The 16,718-nt window shown below is 34.4% G+C and overlaps 1 protein-coding gene and 1 pseudogene across 5 annotated transcripts in view; one reads left to right on the top strand and one right to left on the bottom strand.

Moving 5' to 3' along the window:
- The window catches only part of ctrip (E3 ubiquitin-protein ligase ctrip), a 244,851-nt gene extending 237,979 nt beyond the window's left edge, over positions 1 to 6,872 (bottom strand). For 2 of the 5 annotated variants that reach the window (XM_067759756.1, XM_067759757.1), the window contains exon 1: positions 6,711 to 6,871. The gene's annotated coding sequence lies outside the window, so the exon portion shown is untranslated. Of the gene's footprint in view, positions 1 to 6,710 lie in introns of all 5 variants that reach the window. The other 3 variants (XM_067759759.1, XM_067759760.1, XM_067759758.1) reach the window with 2 other exon arrangements.
- Positions 5,602 to 14,906, top strand: LOC137236784 (checkpoint protein HUS1-like; annotated as a pseudogene).
- The last annotated feature ends 1,812 nt before the right edge of the window (positions 14,907 to 16,718 follow it).

The raw sequence follows: 16,718 nt of genomic DNA, 5'->3' as shown, positions 1-16,718 counted from the left end.
AAAACTGCATGATTCAATGTTATATAAAAGCACTAAAATTCTTTTTTTCATACGAATGTGGGTAAACTTTGAATTGAACATTGAATCGGACAATATTTTATTTAAAAACAGAAATTTACTTGTACTTGTAGGAAAAAAGAGTAAAAGTTGTAAAGTTCTTGAAAAGTAATATCTAGATGCATAACATAAACATAAAGTTAATATCTATATGTTTAAAAATAAAAATTACAATAAACCACTTTTGTGGATCATTTTAGAGGCCAAAAGACTTTCTGCACTCAAAGGGTCTTTTTTCTATATAGTTTATCGCAAAATCTGTGAGAAGAAGTAACTCTGTTTCCGGTAACTCTTCTGATTCTTCGGTTTCTAGATTTTTTCACATAAAAAGATCAGGTAATTGCACTGCTCAGTATTTTACTTTCTTTATATTAGGCCGGTTTCAAATTTGTCCGCAAGTTTCAATACAAATTTGGGGAATCTTGCAAATCATTTTTGAGTAACTTCCCGTTGAGCAAGAGTCTTGAAACTTGCTCCGCCTACCACACCGAGGATCCTGGGTTCATGTCATGCAAAGCAACATCAAAAGTTTAGAAACTAGTTTTTATAATTAGAAAAAGGTATTTCTAAGCGGGGTCGCCTCTCGGCAGTGATTTGGCGAACTCTCCGAGAATATTTCTGCAATGAAAGCCTTGCTAGTGAAAGCTCATCTGACTTGCAGATACCGTTCGGAGCCGGCGCAAAACATATACATAGGTGCCGTATCGGAAATCCCGGCCTAAGTCTCTTCGCAGGTATATAGTGTAGGACATTTACTCTAAGGTATGATTCTTTAAAATTAGGTGAAAAATATTTGATATTTGCTTCTTCGGTTTTTAGTGGTCGATTTCACATAATTCGACACTATTGTTTTGTTATAGTTTCAAAATCAAAATTTATCAACATTAATGCAAATTTCACACAGAGGATTAATGCAATAATTAGTAAAGTTTTCTACATTAAAGCCTTTATTCCATACAAAGTACAAATTCTTAATTATCTCATTCTTGCTTTATTGAATGACTAATGGAGTGAACATTCTATTCGGTTTTGCTTGAGGTTTCGGATTTTATTGTCAATGTAACAATTGACAATCGAAAATAAATTATTTTCCTTAATTTACGAATATAGAAAAAACATGAAAAAAATTAAAATTTTATTTACGCTCCATTTGCTTCAAAAGATTATATGGCTTTTTCAAAAATAGGCACATATTTGGTTAGGTGCAACATCTATGCATTCTATTTTGACCAATGCTGCTCAAAATTTTGTATATGGATCAGTGATGATAATCATGGTACATTTGTACATTTTTGGTATATTTCGCTTTCCGAAAGTACGTTGGTCCCACATTGACATATTTGGTATATTTTTGTAAAATACAGCACTACACTTTAAGTCCTTTACAAAGGAACTCTGAGTGTACAAAAAAATTTTAAATTTTTCGAAAAAAAATATATCCGCCTTCCTTTACCTCACAAAAAAAACAATTGTTTTTTTACGTACATAGTGTGGACGAAAGAAGTTGCGGAAAGTATAAAATTCAGTAAGCCAAGCCGCAAATAGCTTTGAGGTGAAGTTGTTTTGTTGCCGAGCACAATTTGCCAGGAATATTTTTCGGTACAGAAATGATGGTTATTCTAAATTTGATAAAATAGAGACATTTGATTCTGAATTTAGAGCTTTAGCAAAGCATAAGAGTCTTTAAAAATTCAAGAATTTAAATATAGGCAAATTTTGAGAAGAAATAAAATCAGTTAAAAATTAATTAATGCGCCAATGTTTTCGAAGATTTATAGAATAGTTGAAGGCATATTGTCGATTCCACATTCATCCGCAAACGTAGAAAGGATATTTTTTATACAAACTTTAATTAAAATGAAGTGTAGAAATAGACTTCAAATAAACGCAGTTTCGAATTTAATAAAAACTATACACTTGATGAAATAAACTAACAATAGTTGTCATAATATAGATACGCAAAAAAGCTTTTTGTCAACTAAGGTATTTAAAGAACTCAAAGAAGAAGAGCTGTTAATGTAGTAATTAAAACATCAGTTATTAGTATAGATATAGGCGACAATTTGTCAACTTTTATATCTGAATCTAAACCTTTTGTACCTAAAATGTTTTTATGAAATGTTTTTGCATTGAATGCAGTTGTTATTTTTTTTTTCTTTTAATATTAATTTTATGTTCCTTAGTGGTACTCAATAAAGAAATGTATTTATATATGTACATATGTACATACTTGTACGATTTAATCGATAAACTTATTTTTAATATTTTTACTGGAAGAGTATTTCCTCATATACTTTTTCTAATATGAAATTTTTAATTTATTGCCTAGAGAAAAAAATATTTTTGTTTATAAAAAATAAATGTAAGGCGCGATAACCTCCGAAGAGATCTTTTTCACTGAGAGCTTTTCATGGCAGAAATACACCCGGAGCGCTTGCCAAACACTGCCGAGGGGCGACCCCGCTTAGAAAAATTTTCTTCTAATTGAAAACCCTTATTTCTAAAATTTTGATGTTGCTTTTCCCGGGGTGCGAACCCAGGGCATATGGTGTGATAGGCGGAGCACGCTACCATCACACCACGGTGGTTGTTTAACCTGATATAAAAATCGATGTTGTAGTAATAGCAGCTGCGCACAACGCAGAGAAAATGACACTAAAATGGAAAATGATAATATGACGCTCTTGGTGATGGTAATGGCAAGAGCAATAACACGAATAGCTAAAAAAACAGAAATTTAGAATTGATGGAGGTGAATGACGGGGAAGAGCGAGCGCCACAACACAACAGTCTTATTAATATTATTTGTAAGCACCAAAGTGTATGCATACATACGTATGTATGCATATACTAATATTGGTAAGTGTGGATGTATGTATGTGTGTGTATTAGAGTGCTTGAAAAAATAAAACATGTTTCATGTTATTTTGAATATTCCTTAAGATCCCATTTACACGTATGCCGGAAAAGATAAAGGTTGGCCCAATATGGGTTCGAGAAACTGAATGATAGAGGTCGGCCCCTCCATTTAAAACTATGTTTCCACCAATTTGAAGATGTTGTATAACAAAATTCCGCAAAATTAGAAAAGAAAAATAGGTTTACTAAACAATATTAACCGATTAAAATAACGGAAGAGTTAGTTTTTCGAGAAAATTAAAAGAACTCAGATTTTCAAATTAAAAATTTAAATAAAATGAAGGGAGATCAACTACGTTATACTTCGATATTGGCGCTAAAGCGGCAATTACCCACCGACGTGTGCCGTACGTACGGACGTTTGTCGTACGAAACACGTTTGACCGAACCCTCAAGCCAGCAGGAATCAATGTGTGCGTCTGTGTACATGTACATAACATACTTGCGTGTGTATTGTTTACAGATAAGCACTGTTGCCATTGACCATTTTGCATGCATGCTTATGGAAACATCAACTTTTTCCAATTTAATTTTTGATGTTGTAAAAGGCTGGAATTAATATTAAATAAATATAAATAGATTACATATTTATAATCTGCACTTTTTTATAATTATTTCGAATTATTTCACAATTTTTCAAACTTTAATTAGGTGTTTTTGCATAAAACTGCAAACGGTCAAAAATTAGCGCACAAAAGTTTACTAGGGAATTCTGTCTAGTGAGAGAGCGATCAGCTGACACGTTCTTACGGAAAAAATCAAAATTGTTTTGATTTCTACGTTCCGGGATACGTACGTACGGGCGTCGCACGTCGGTGAGTTTTCGTTTACATTGCACACTCATAAGATAGGTCGTGTCAGCTGACACGTTTTTGGTACGTACGTTCGTGAGTAACTGCCGCATAAGAGCCTTGCCCCGACGAAAATTACAATCAAACTATTTTTTTATAACGAGAAATTTTACATTGTTGGTAATTTTTTACCTTAGCTCACAACTGCCCAAACACGTCCAAAAATATCGCAAGCTGCCAAAATACGCGCTTTGGAGGAGTTCGACTCCGATAGCGGAAAAAAATATCTTTTGACTTAAATAAAATGTTTAATTTCCGCTTTCGGATTCGTGGTCGTGGTTCCAAAAACACGTCTTTTCACGCCTCTCCCTATATACATAAAAAAAAACTAAAAAACACATCGTCGCTTAGAGGTTCGTGTCGCCGCTATTATAGCTCCGTCACATAAGCAGTTTTTTATATAGATGAGTTTAACACAAGGTAGAATGAGCGTCACTGGCGCCATCTAATATTGAAAAGTAGCCATCTCCCAAATTTTGTTCCAAGCAAATCATAAGAAGAAGAATTTTTCATTTACTTTGGCTAATTTACAAGTGAAATTATTTTTCCCACTGGTTCTTAAATTTTCTAACATTTTTCGCAAATTAAAACTGAAATATAACAATCAATTACGATACAAAATATGTTAGCAAGTATTTTTGTTGTATAGGGAGAACGCGAAATTTTTTATGTGAATGGGCAGGGCGTAACAAACTTCAATTGCTAAGTCTGAAGTTCCTTCTTATTTACAAACGCAACATCTTGGTTGATTGTGGCGATGTTATTGGACTGCATAAGCTTGTGTTAAACGCATCTATGTATATGAAAAATATCATTGTGCTGCGGCCTTTAAGAACAACTCGTTTTGTAGCGAGTTATTTAACACTGCCGCTAGATGTTACAAACAAGCACACATTCAAACCTAGAGAGTTACAAGCAAGCATACATACAAGTGAAGCTAATATAAGCGTGTTAATAAAATACATGTATTTTAGGGCCCTGATTTCGAGTTTTTAGTCATATTTGCCCATACACCCAAGGAATCTGGAGATATTTGCAAAAGAAAAGTAATACATACAAAAATTTCGGGTATGAATATAAAAATACAAATTTTCTTATTAATTAGGACGTTTCTATGGTATTTATATGTTCTGAATAGGAGTATTTAGATTGGAACTCAGATTTTATAAGGCAGCGAACAATATTAGTTTTACTTTTGGCATCGTTTCATAGTGGTAAATTACTAAAACTTACGAGCTTAGAACTCGCCACAGTCTTCATATGTCATCCGACATGAATAAATTTTTTTTATTGAAAGCTTTTGAAATTTAAACCAGCATAACAATTTTAATTTTGTTTGTTAACATTTTTTTTAAATAAGTGCACGTAACTGGAAATTATTCCTAAAATAAACAAAAATTATGACAATGTGCCATGCGAAATGACTTAAAGGCTTCCCGTTGGCTTGCTCCTCTAGCGTTACTCATGCGCCAATATTTTCAAGTAAAAGGGAACCCGATCCCAAAAAGTACATGAATAGATTGTTCATCTAGTAGTTTCAGAAACATAAGTTCCGATAATGGTTTCCCTCTAGGTGCACATTTTTCATATACATTAATAATAAAAGGATTCACATATGTACTGCAATTACCGTGTTTTCGGCTGTATGCACAAACATATGTATGTACATAGTGTGGATAAAGAAAATGTGCAATCGTGCATTTCATTTGAATTAAAGAAACACTTTTGAGTACATTTTGCGAACTTTTTACACTAGGTAAATACATATATATTTTTGAAATACAAAACACATTTCTTTTTGTTGAGAACGTATGATTCACAAGTATATGGACTTTTGATAACATCGCTTTAAATATGAGAGGTATGTATGTTAGTCCAAGGGAACAGTCGTAGTTGAAGGCTAGGCTAGGTGCAAAACTATTTGTTTTCACATATTGCACAAGCTTAAAACTTTACTGGAACTCTGACAACAAATACAATTTTCCATAAGAAATAATGTTCACAGCTTTCAATACTTATGTTATAACAACGCTTCCACTGTCTTCGGCGTTAGTCGTCAACTTAAGTTTTACTGCGTCACAAGGCCAAATGTTTATTGGGTAATAAGAGGATAATACTTTTACTTACGGCCATGTTATATGTATTCGCAATACTCTCTCGTGTTTCCAAATCTTTAACAGGAATTAATCCTAACTTAGAATTTTAATAAATTGCTCAATAAAAAATTCCTAAATTGAAAATTAACATCGGAAATTCGGAAAGGTTATTTGATAAGTTACATACTATGGTCAACCTGCTTGTATGATTTTTTTAGCAATTATTCTCCCCAGTCCTTATTCTGATTAGTTTTTATTCAATTTTTCAATTTTAGTTTATTATATGACTTTAATATTTTTTCAAACATAAACGTCGCCTTCGTAGTCTCGGTTCGTTAATATGTTTGTATGTATGTGCATAGATATGTACATAAATAAATGTATGTGCATATATACTATGCATGTCTATACACTTAAATTTTTGCAATGGCCGAAGAAACTCAATTTCCTTTAAATTACGAAACATTTTTATAATTTAGTTTATATTTTTGTACAATTTAATATTTCGCATCTTAATGTAACAAACGTGTATTATATTTTAACGAATTCAATTTATTATCTTTTTTATTAAAAGGTATAAAGTTTCATAAAATTTTCACTATTAGTTTTTCATGCACTTAACTTTATATGCACATATATGTACATATACATATGTATCTGATGTCTCCATCAACAGTGAAGTGAAATATGTCAGAGTTATGGATGAACATATCTACATGTACATATGTACTTGTTATGTTGTTGTGAAGGTAGGTAAAAGGGCTTTCTATATACTACTTTTTTCTACCTCTGTATTTTATTTCTTTCGCTCATGCTCCCCCACACTATCAACCAACACAATAAGCACGACCCCAGCTGCAGAAACTTAAATTTTTTATATAATTTATATGTAGCCGTTGATATATTACTCTTTTATTACAAGTTGTTACCGCAGCGAGTTTAAAATAGAGACTGAAAACATAAACTCGTTGCTGATGGCTGCCTCACAAACACAAGCTGTTTAAACAAGTCGAACACGGCGTTGCCGCTGCCAGAAAATTTTTCCATTTGTTTATATTTAAAAATAATTTTAAAGATGTTTGTTTTATGTTAACTATACAACCAATTACAAAAAGTACCATACGGACGTGTTTAAACGAAATGTTTTCCATTTTGGCAAAAGCTTTATTTAAGAATCATGAACAACACCGTCACAATAATATTTATTTAATATATGTTCAGTGGCAACGCTGTTTCAACTTGCTCAGCTGATACATATGACTCATTTTTCTCATTCGTCTGTATTCATTCTGCGATGTTTACCTACTCAACTATTTGAGGGACTTGCGAGAGTTTATTATCTTCAGCTACACACAGTAATGGAATTTTCGATACAATCGTACTTTTTATACTCAGTTCAGCAGAGCTCACAGAGTATATTAACTTTGATTGGATAACGGTTGGTTGTACAGGTATAAAGGAATCGAGATAGATATAGACTTCCATATATCAAAATCATCAGTATCGAAAACAAATTTGATTGAGCCATGTCCGTCCGTCCGTTTGTCCGTTAACACGATAACTTGAGTAAATTTGAGGTATATTGATGAAATTTAGTATGTAGGTTCCTGGGCACTCATCTCAGATCGCTATTTAAAATGAACGATATCGGACTATAACCACGCCCACTTTTTCGATATCGAAAATTTCGAAAAAGTGCGATAATTCATTACCAAAGACGGATAAAGCGATGAAACTTGGTAGGTGAGTTGAACTTATGACGCAGAATAGAAAATTAGTAAAATTTTGGACAATGGGCGTGGCACCGCCCACTTTTAAAAGAAGGTAATTTAAAAGTTTTGCAAGTTGTAATTTGGCAGTTGTTGAAGATATCATGATGAAATTTGGCAGGAACGTTACTCCTATTACTATTTGTATGCTTAATTATTAAAAATTAGCAAAATCGGAGAACGACCACGCCCACTTAAAAAAAAAAAATTTTTTTTTTTAAGTCAAATTTTAACAAAAAAGTTAATATCTTTACAGTATATAAGTAAATTATGTCGACATTCAACTCCAGTAATGATATGGTGCAACAAAATACAAAAATAAAAGAAAATTTCAAAATGGCCGTGGCTCCGCCCTTTTTCATTTAATTTATCTAGGATACTTTTAATGCCATATGTCGAACAAAAATTTACCAATCCTTGTGAAATTTGGTAGGGGCTTAAATTCTAGGACGATAACTGTTTTCTTTGAAAAAGGCCGAAATCGGTTGAAGTCACGCCCAGTTTTTATACACAGTCGATCGTCTGTCCTTCCGATCGGCCGTTAACACGATAACTTGAGCAAAAATCGATATATCTTTAATAAACTCAGTTCACGCACTTATCTGAACTCACTTTGTATTGGTATAAAAAATGGCCGAAATCCGACTATGACCACGCCCACTTTTTCGACATCGAAAATTACGAAAAATGAAAAAAATGCCATAATTATATACCAAATACGAAAAAAGGGATGAAACATGGTAATTGGATTGGTTTATTGACGCAAAATATAACTTTAGAAAAAAAACTTTGTAAAATGGGTGTGATACCTACCATATTAAGTAGAATAAAATGAAAAAGTTCTGCAGGGAGAAATCAAAAGCCCTTGGAATCTTGGCAAGAATACTGTTCGTGGTATTACATATATAAATAAATTAGCGGTGCCCGACAGATGATGTTCTGGGTCATCCTGGTCCACATTTTGGTCGATATCTCGAAAATGCCTTCACTTATACAACTACCACCACTCCCTTTTAAAACCCTCATTAATACCTTTAATTTGATACCCATATCGTACAAACACATTATAGAGTCACCCCTGTCCACCTTTATGACGATGTCTCGAAAAGGCGTCCACCTATAGAACTAAGCCCCACTCCCTTTTAAAATAACCATTATCACCTTTCGTTTGATACCCATATTGCACAAACGCATTCTAGAGTCACCCCTGGTCCACCTTTATGGCGATATCTCGAAAAGGCGTCCACCTATAGAACTAAGGCCCACTCCCTTTTAAAATACTCATTATTACCTTTCGTTTGATACCCATATAGTTCAAACAAATTCTAGAGTCACCCCTGGTCCACCTTTATGGCGATATTTCGAAAGGGCGTCCACCCATAGATCTAAGGCCCACTCCCTTTTAAAATACTCATCAACACCTTTCGTTTGATACCCATATTGTACAAACGCATTCTAGAGTCACCCCTGGTCCACCTTTATGGCGATATCTCGAAAAGGCGTCCACCTATAGAAGTAAGGCCCAATCCATTTTAAAATACCCATTAACACCTTTCATTTGATACCCATATCGTACAAAAAAATTCTGGAGTCAGCCCATGTCCACCTTTATGGCTATATCCCTAAATGGCGTCCACCTATAGAACTATGGCCCACGCCCTTTTAAAATACTAATTAACACCTTTGATTTGATAACCCATATCGTACAAACACATTCTAGAGTCAGCCCTGGTCCACCTTTATGGCGATATCCCTAAATGGCGTCCACCTATAGAACTATGGCCCCTCCCTCTTAAAATACTCTCTAATACCTTCCATTCGATACACATGTTATACAAACACATTCCAGGGTTACCCTAAGTTCATTTTCCTACATGGTGATTTTCCCTTATCTTGTCTCCATAGCTCTCAGCTGAGTATGTAATGTTCGGTTACACCCGAAATTAGCCTTCCTTACTTGTATAATACAAAAGTTGCTCAAAAGGTACATTAGTACGCAGACGTTATTATCAGCACGCCACTACCAAGCGATAACAAACATAAATACAAATGTAATTATTTAAAAACAAATGAAGGTTTTAAGAGATTGTGGTAACCTGTGGCATATTATTTAATACCTACAGTTATTATTCTTAATAGGTCTCGATGCACTAAGACCTTTGTTTACATCTATTGTGCACCAAAATTAATACATACCAGAGAATTTTATTCGATTTCTAACCATTTTCGATCTGTTAGCTAAGCCAAATGTTTGATTTGGTGGCATTTTGTTTGTTAAGCTGGACTTCGAATAATCAAACCACTAGCTCTTAAAAAACAAAAAAAAGAAATACCATTTCCAACCTTAGGACATCATACTGAAAATGTATTTTCTTTCAAATAAATGCCAACAAGTTCAAGAAATATCAAAATAAAGTTTAAAAGCATAAATGAAATCCAAGAATTCCGGCCCTACTTATACCTATATGACACTACTTTATTTTCGTGTATTTTTCTTGTATTTTATCTTCAATTTTTTGTCGCTCCTAATACGGCTTCAGTACTGGTATAAATGTGTAAACCTTATTCCAAAGAAAATACAAGAAAAATACAATCTAGTTTGTTAAGAACAAACGAGCCAGTTTGTATTTCGTTATGTTTTTTTGACAACCGGTTGTTTTTTCTTAATTTTTTCTAACAAATCAAAATTTTGTTAATTTGTGGGATTTTGAAAATGGGATAAAACTGAAATAAGCCAAGAAAGCAAATACAACACAATAGCCCAATGGTTAGGCGATTGTGAATTCAGCGGTAAAACCTGTTGAAATAAATAAACATTACGAAATTGCCTGACGATGATGACGTGGCGATTTTCGAAATGGTACCATCGTATATGCCAGTAAATGTTTTTATCTTTTCAGTTTTTCCAAATAAAACCAAAAAATAATAATTGAATAACAATTATCATTTAACGGTGTTAATTCTTAAAAAATCTTAAGTAAAATTGAACACACCATTAAACATACAAACATCTATACTAATTATATAAAAATGCTTATATGGGAAATATTTGTGTTGAAGACATGATCCAGTTTTCGGACTAAGTCCGCCCCCTCCGTCTAGCAACACGCGGCCATTGCGGCCAAGTTCAAGCAGCACATCACAGCCCCGATTAAACTGCCCACCAACACGCATCGTTCGTGCCCGCACCGTTCGTCGTTAAATTACCGCCCGCCCGCCGTCGCGGATATTTCAATTTTTATTTTAACTATTCCTTGTAAAACAAGTGAAATAAAATAATATTACTGTTCTATAATAAATGAATAAAAGAATACTATTGTGTTAAAATATAAAGAAGTTGTGCTTTCTCTATAGTGCATATGTATACATGGTCCTTCGAGCCGGATCCACAAAGGCTGTTCATTTAGAAATGTGTTCTGATCTTACCACGAACGCCTTCAACGCAGCTTTTGCCCAATTTACTGGCCGCCGTGGCCTACCCCAACAGATATTTTCTGACAACAGAAAGACGTTCGTTCGCACACAACGCGTATTATAAAGGAAGTTCACCACATTCTTCAAGGAAGTTACTACAGACGTCGCCGAAAAGTATGCAACTCACGGATTCTCATGGAAATTCATCCCACCATACGCTTCACACATGGGTGGTCTATGGGAACCGGCCGTGAAAAGTTTCAAGAAACACTTTACGAACGTAGCAGGAAACCAGAAGTTCTCCTTAGAAGAGCTCACTACCCTCTTAGTACGAATAGAGGCGGTTCTCAACTTTCGACCGCTCTCCGCTATGTCCGAAGATCCAATGGGCCCCCTAGTCTTAACCCCAGGACATTTCCTATGTGGCGCGCCACTCTTATCCTAGCCGGAGCAAACTGCAGAGGATCTCACCTTGGTCAATAATGGCAGAAACTAAAAGTGCTTCACCACCAGTTCAGAACACGATGGAAGAACGAGTACCTCAAGGAGCTGCACAAGAGGTACAAATGGAAATTCCCTCAACGCGATATTCAAGTTGGAGATTTAGTCGTGGTAAAGGATGACTTACATTTTTGGTCAGATAGGGTATACATATGAAAATTTTTTTAGTAGGTTATGAAAAAAACCTTAAAAATCAAAGTCGAAAAAAGTCAAAAAAAAATTAAATTTCGCAGGCTCGAAAATTATTTTTTTGGGTATGCGTAGTGGAACTTTTTGTCCTGAGCCCAAATCCTATCGAAAAATCGATGGCGCGATATCGGTTAATAAATCGACACCAGTCTAATATATATAATATTGTAACGAATTTAGTGCAATTCCTCTTATTTGCAACCTTCTACTAACGTTCGAATCCCTAAACTGTTGAATAAATAACTCCACTATTCAATAACGCAAAATGGACTTTATTATTAAAGTATTTCACAATAACACTTATATGTACTTCGCAACTGATAGCTTGCTTAAATCAAACTGATTGTCGTGCCTGAACTGTTGCTGCTTTTTATACTGTTTGGTTTCCTCCTTGACATATTTCTAGGCGCTTCTGTTTCTAGAATTTACTAGCTGAGAAATTTATAGCTGATAACTACAGATGCACGATTTTATAGCTTCTCTCATAGTCCACGCGCGTGTATATGTGAGTGATACTTGCACAAATGATTGCCTACTTTTCGGAGTATCTCAGATATATGCATGTGTTTGTGCGTTACTCTCCGCTGCTCGTATGGACATATGGGTAGGCATAATGATTGATTTGTTGATGTGAATACGAGTCACTGCTTAGTATCGGCTTAGAGATGATAGTATCCCTTAGTGTTGCTAATATTCGTCACAATATATATATATATATAAATATATACCTTCAAATTATATTGAAAATGTCCATTTCACGTAGCTAAGCTTTCAAATGCAAAACACCGTTTTAAAATCGGAACATTCTGTATGAAGCGAAGGGCATACAATGACATTTGGCGATTTTATTTTAAGATTTATAGATAGATTTAGGCATTTCACAAAGTATCCTATTCGCCGTATACGCTATACTTTAATCAAATTTTACATTGAAACCCATACAAACAACTAAAATAAATTATTACATACATATGTATGTATGTATATTAACCTGTGTCGATTTGTATGGACGAAAGTCAACCTATATCGCGCCATCGATTTTTCGATAGGATTTGGGCTCAGGTAAAAAAGTTCCACTACGCATACCCAAAAAAAAATTTTGAGGCTGCAAAAAAAATCGATTTTTCAACCAAAATTCTTCTAAATCTCCATAAAAGAAATTTTTTTTCAAAAAACTGCATTTACCAATTTTGCATTTGCCAATTGACACGAAAAAAAATATTGTTACGAATATTAGCAACACTAAGGGCTACTGCCATCTCCAGGCCGATGCTAAGCAGTGACGTGAATTCACATCAATAATTCAATCATTATGTATCTACATAAACGAATCAATAATTGCGTCTACACATATGTACGTATACGAGCAGCGGAGAAGCAATGCACAAACACATGCATATATCTTATCTGAGTTGTCACAAGAGAGGGCAATAATTTCTGCAAGTATTACTCAAATGAGAAGTTATAAACGTAGTTGTGGCTGGCGATTTTGTAGCTGAAACTAACTAGTAAGTTCTGGAATGGAAAAGCCTGGAAGTATGCAATGAGAAATCAAAAAGTATAAAAGGCGCGACAGTAGAGGCGAAGAGTGAGTTTCATTTGAGCTATCAATCAGTTTGATTGTTAAGCAAGCTAGTTGCAAAGTATAAGTGTTATTGTGAAGTACTTTAATAAAAGCCATTTTTCCATTATTCAATATTGGAGTTATTTATTTAACAGTTTAGTGATCGAAAGCAAAGCAAAAGGGCAAATAAGAGGATTTGCAGTAAATTCGTTACAATATAAATATAAACCGCTTTCCTTAGTCCGACGCTCGTATGCACCAAATCAAGAGTAGTATTACAAATTTGATGGTATACGTACACATATTTCGCTGGCGAGTCTCTGGCGACCCTATTTTCCTTGTTAGAAAAAAGCCGGGATAACTTATTTTTTTAATCGTTCCGTTCTTCCGTTTCTTGTGCCGATTCTATATACAGAAAGAACTATCTACATACATCGATAACACTCCCTTAAACCTTCGGGTAGTGTCTGTAGCGATATACAAAAACAGGAGCAACATGGTTTTTTGGCCAAATCTTTGGATTATGTAGTTTAAGATTGATATAAATTAGACCTGAAAATCTTAAAAATATTGAATATTTTTTCTCTCTTCCATTCTTTATGCTATGTACTGATCAAGGCCACGGAAGACATCACGACTCACCCATATACATATGTTTGTATGTACATAATTAAATAGTCGTACCAAACCATGAAGTTCCGTGCCATGATGCAGGATCCTGAATTCATGCGCGAGTTTTTATACATCATACAAACGGTATCGAAATTGGCAAAATCATGTATAATGAAAATTTCTATGGATACAGTCTACTTCGTAGTGAATGAAGAGTCGGCTAGTACAGCACCATTGATGTGGGTTGTAATTAATTCAAAGCTATATTTCAGTGAATACACGATGCAGGGTGTCGACAATGAGGACGATCCGCATATTTTCTAAGTGTACCAACTTTAAATCTTGGAACTGCACTTTCTTTATTACGAAACAACCCAAGCTATTTTAAATTGAAGTTAACTAATCTTCAATTTCCCTGTTTGTCGGTCGATATAGATGCGACAGTTCGAAGTTCGGATAAATGGCGTCGTGCTGTGCACCATGTTCCAGTGGATGTTATACCACGATGTGATTGGCAGCATTATGTAATACCAAATGTACCCACATCCAAACTGGTCTTAAATTTACCATCTAACCGGTTAATACGTGGCTTGATTGACAAAATAAGGAATCTCTCACCAAATGTAATTTTTTACGCGACTTCCAATGGTGAGATGAATTTAGTAGCCGAAACAGATATGGCAACAATAACAACTCGTTACCAGAATTTAGAGCTAAGATCTATTTGTCCCGGTGAAGATGATAAAGAAAAAGAAGAAATTGAGGCATCATGTTCTGTTGATTGCAAAAAGACAGCATTATTTTTTTTTCAGCACTACAAGTACCTTCAATGGAGCTGTCATGTGGTATAGCTGATGACCGTCTAATACATTTGGAAGTCAATATTCGGGAAGGCATTACTATTCACTCCAAAATACCGTCTCTTTGCGTGTGAAGAGAAGAGAAAATGGCTGTTGCATTTATAATAAAATTTCGCAATTAAACCATTTGTGGGTACTGTGCCAATTTGGGAACACCTAATCATAGCTCCAGTGCAAATATACTATAAAAATATTAATACATTGATTTTGATATTATTTTCAATAAAATTTCGTCTATTAACCCATACTGTGCCAATTTGGGAACACCTAATCATCGCGCCAGTGCAAATTTACTATAAAAATATTAATACATTGGTTTTGGTATTAGTATATTTATTTGCTGAATTTTCTTAAAAAAATATGTAGGGATTTGTTTTACTTTTGAATTGTAATTAATATATACAAAAGTATTTTCAATTCAACAAATAAGTAATCAATTACAATACTTTGTAGTACAGTGAATGTTTCAAAGTGGCCACATGTGTCCTAAATTTGACCTGATATTACGCAGTTTGAAAATAAACGCTAGCAACAACTTCCAAGGTTTGAAACAGCCATAAATTAAATCGTAATGGACTGTGATGACCGTTTGAAATATAAATTGTCTATACATAAATCCGGCAGAAACCAGTTTTACTCCTGAAGGGGAAGAGGGTTTGAGTGGCGTAAATGTTCAATAAAGCATTCCCCTTGGTTTCGGGATACATTTAGATAGCAAAGACCCCGTACTAAATTCGACTAGAAGAGCCCAAAATACCGCATTCTGTACTCTAAATAATACGGATATGACTAGTATATCTGCATAAAGGTAGAATGTTTGAGATAATATATTATTATACATAAATAAGACTGAAAATATTTCAATATCACAGTATTCTTCATCATCTGATGAATGAGAATAAACATTTGAATTGTTCATTATTGCAATAAAATCGTGCTCGTACTCGAAACTCGTTTTTATAAATGGGATGTTCCATTGTTACGGGTGGGACAATTGTACGCAATATTTCATCTTTGTTGAAGCATTCTGATTAAACCAGCTGGAGACTTCAGATTCTAATAGATAGGCCGAGACACTTAACATTGAATCAGTACTGTTATGTAAAAATACACAATATCTTGGTATATATGCAAATTTTAATAAGTTTTATAATTGTCATGGGTGGGACAAAAGACGATATCCATTAGTGAAGTTTTATTCTAGTTATAAAAATTCTGCGAATATATGGAAGTATCTTGCTTTGTTTAACCCTTTGATGTCATAATTAAAGTGGGCGCGATTAAAAATATGTTTAATATATAGGGTTATTAGTTGAGCTTTGAAATGAACTGATATCCCTTTCAAGTATCGATCCCTTTTGGAATCACCGTTATAAGATGTTGCTTATAAGCAACATTGCGCCATGGTGGTACATTTTAGAATAAAACCGAATTTTGAACTTTATATCATTTTTATTAAGTTTTATTACATTTTATGTGTGGTATGAAACAAAACAATTTGATGGTGGGTTACAACACAAGTGTACCTGACATTTTGACATTATAATGCCGGTTTGGCATAATCGGTACCTCCCTTTTGCTCCCCATTCCAGCCAATGGCGGTCTCGATCTAGACGCATTGATTTTGGAGGTTTCGATATGTACGATCGTGTTGCTGAAGATGGTGGACTTGGTGATCCAGTATTCGAAACATTAGATGGTATTGGAGAAGTTGATGGCGGTGAATCTGATTCCATACTTGAAAGGGTTGTCGACGGACGACCGGTTGTTGTTGTTGCTGTAGCAGTGCTTCGCCCCATCCAATAGGTCTGACCAATCAAAAATTGTCATCAATGTCCTCTAACGGGAGTCCGAGAAAACTTGCTGTTTCAACAGGGGTGGACCAT

Source organism: Eurosta solidaginis, chromosome 1 (assembly GCF_040869045.1).
Source record: "Eurosta solidaginis isolate ZX-2024a chromosome 1, ASM4086904v1, whole genome shotgun sequence".
NCBI lineage: Eukaryota > Metazoa > Arthropoda > Insecta > Diptera > Tephritidae > Eurosta > Eurosta solidaginis.
The sequence above is the reverse complement of the archived record's forward strand: the minus strand, read 5'-3'. Positions and strand labels throughout refer to the sequence as shown.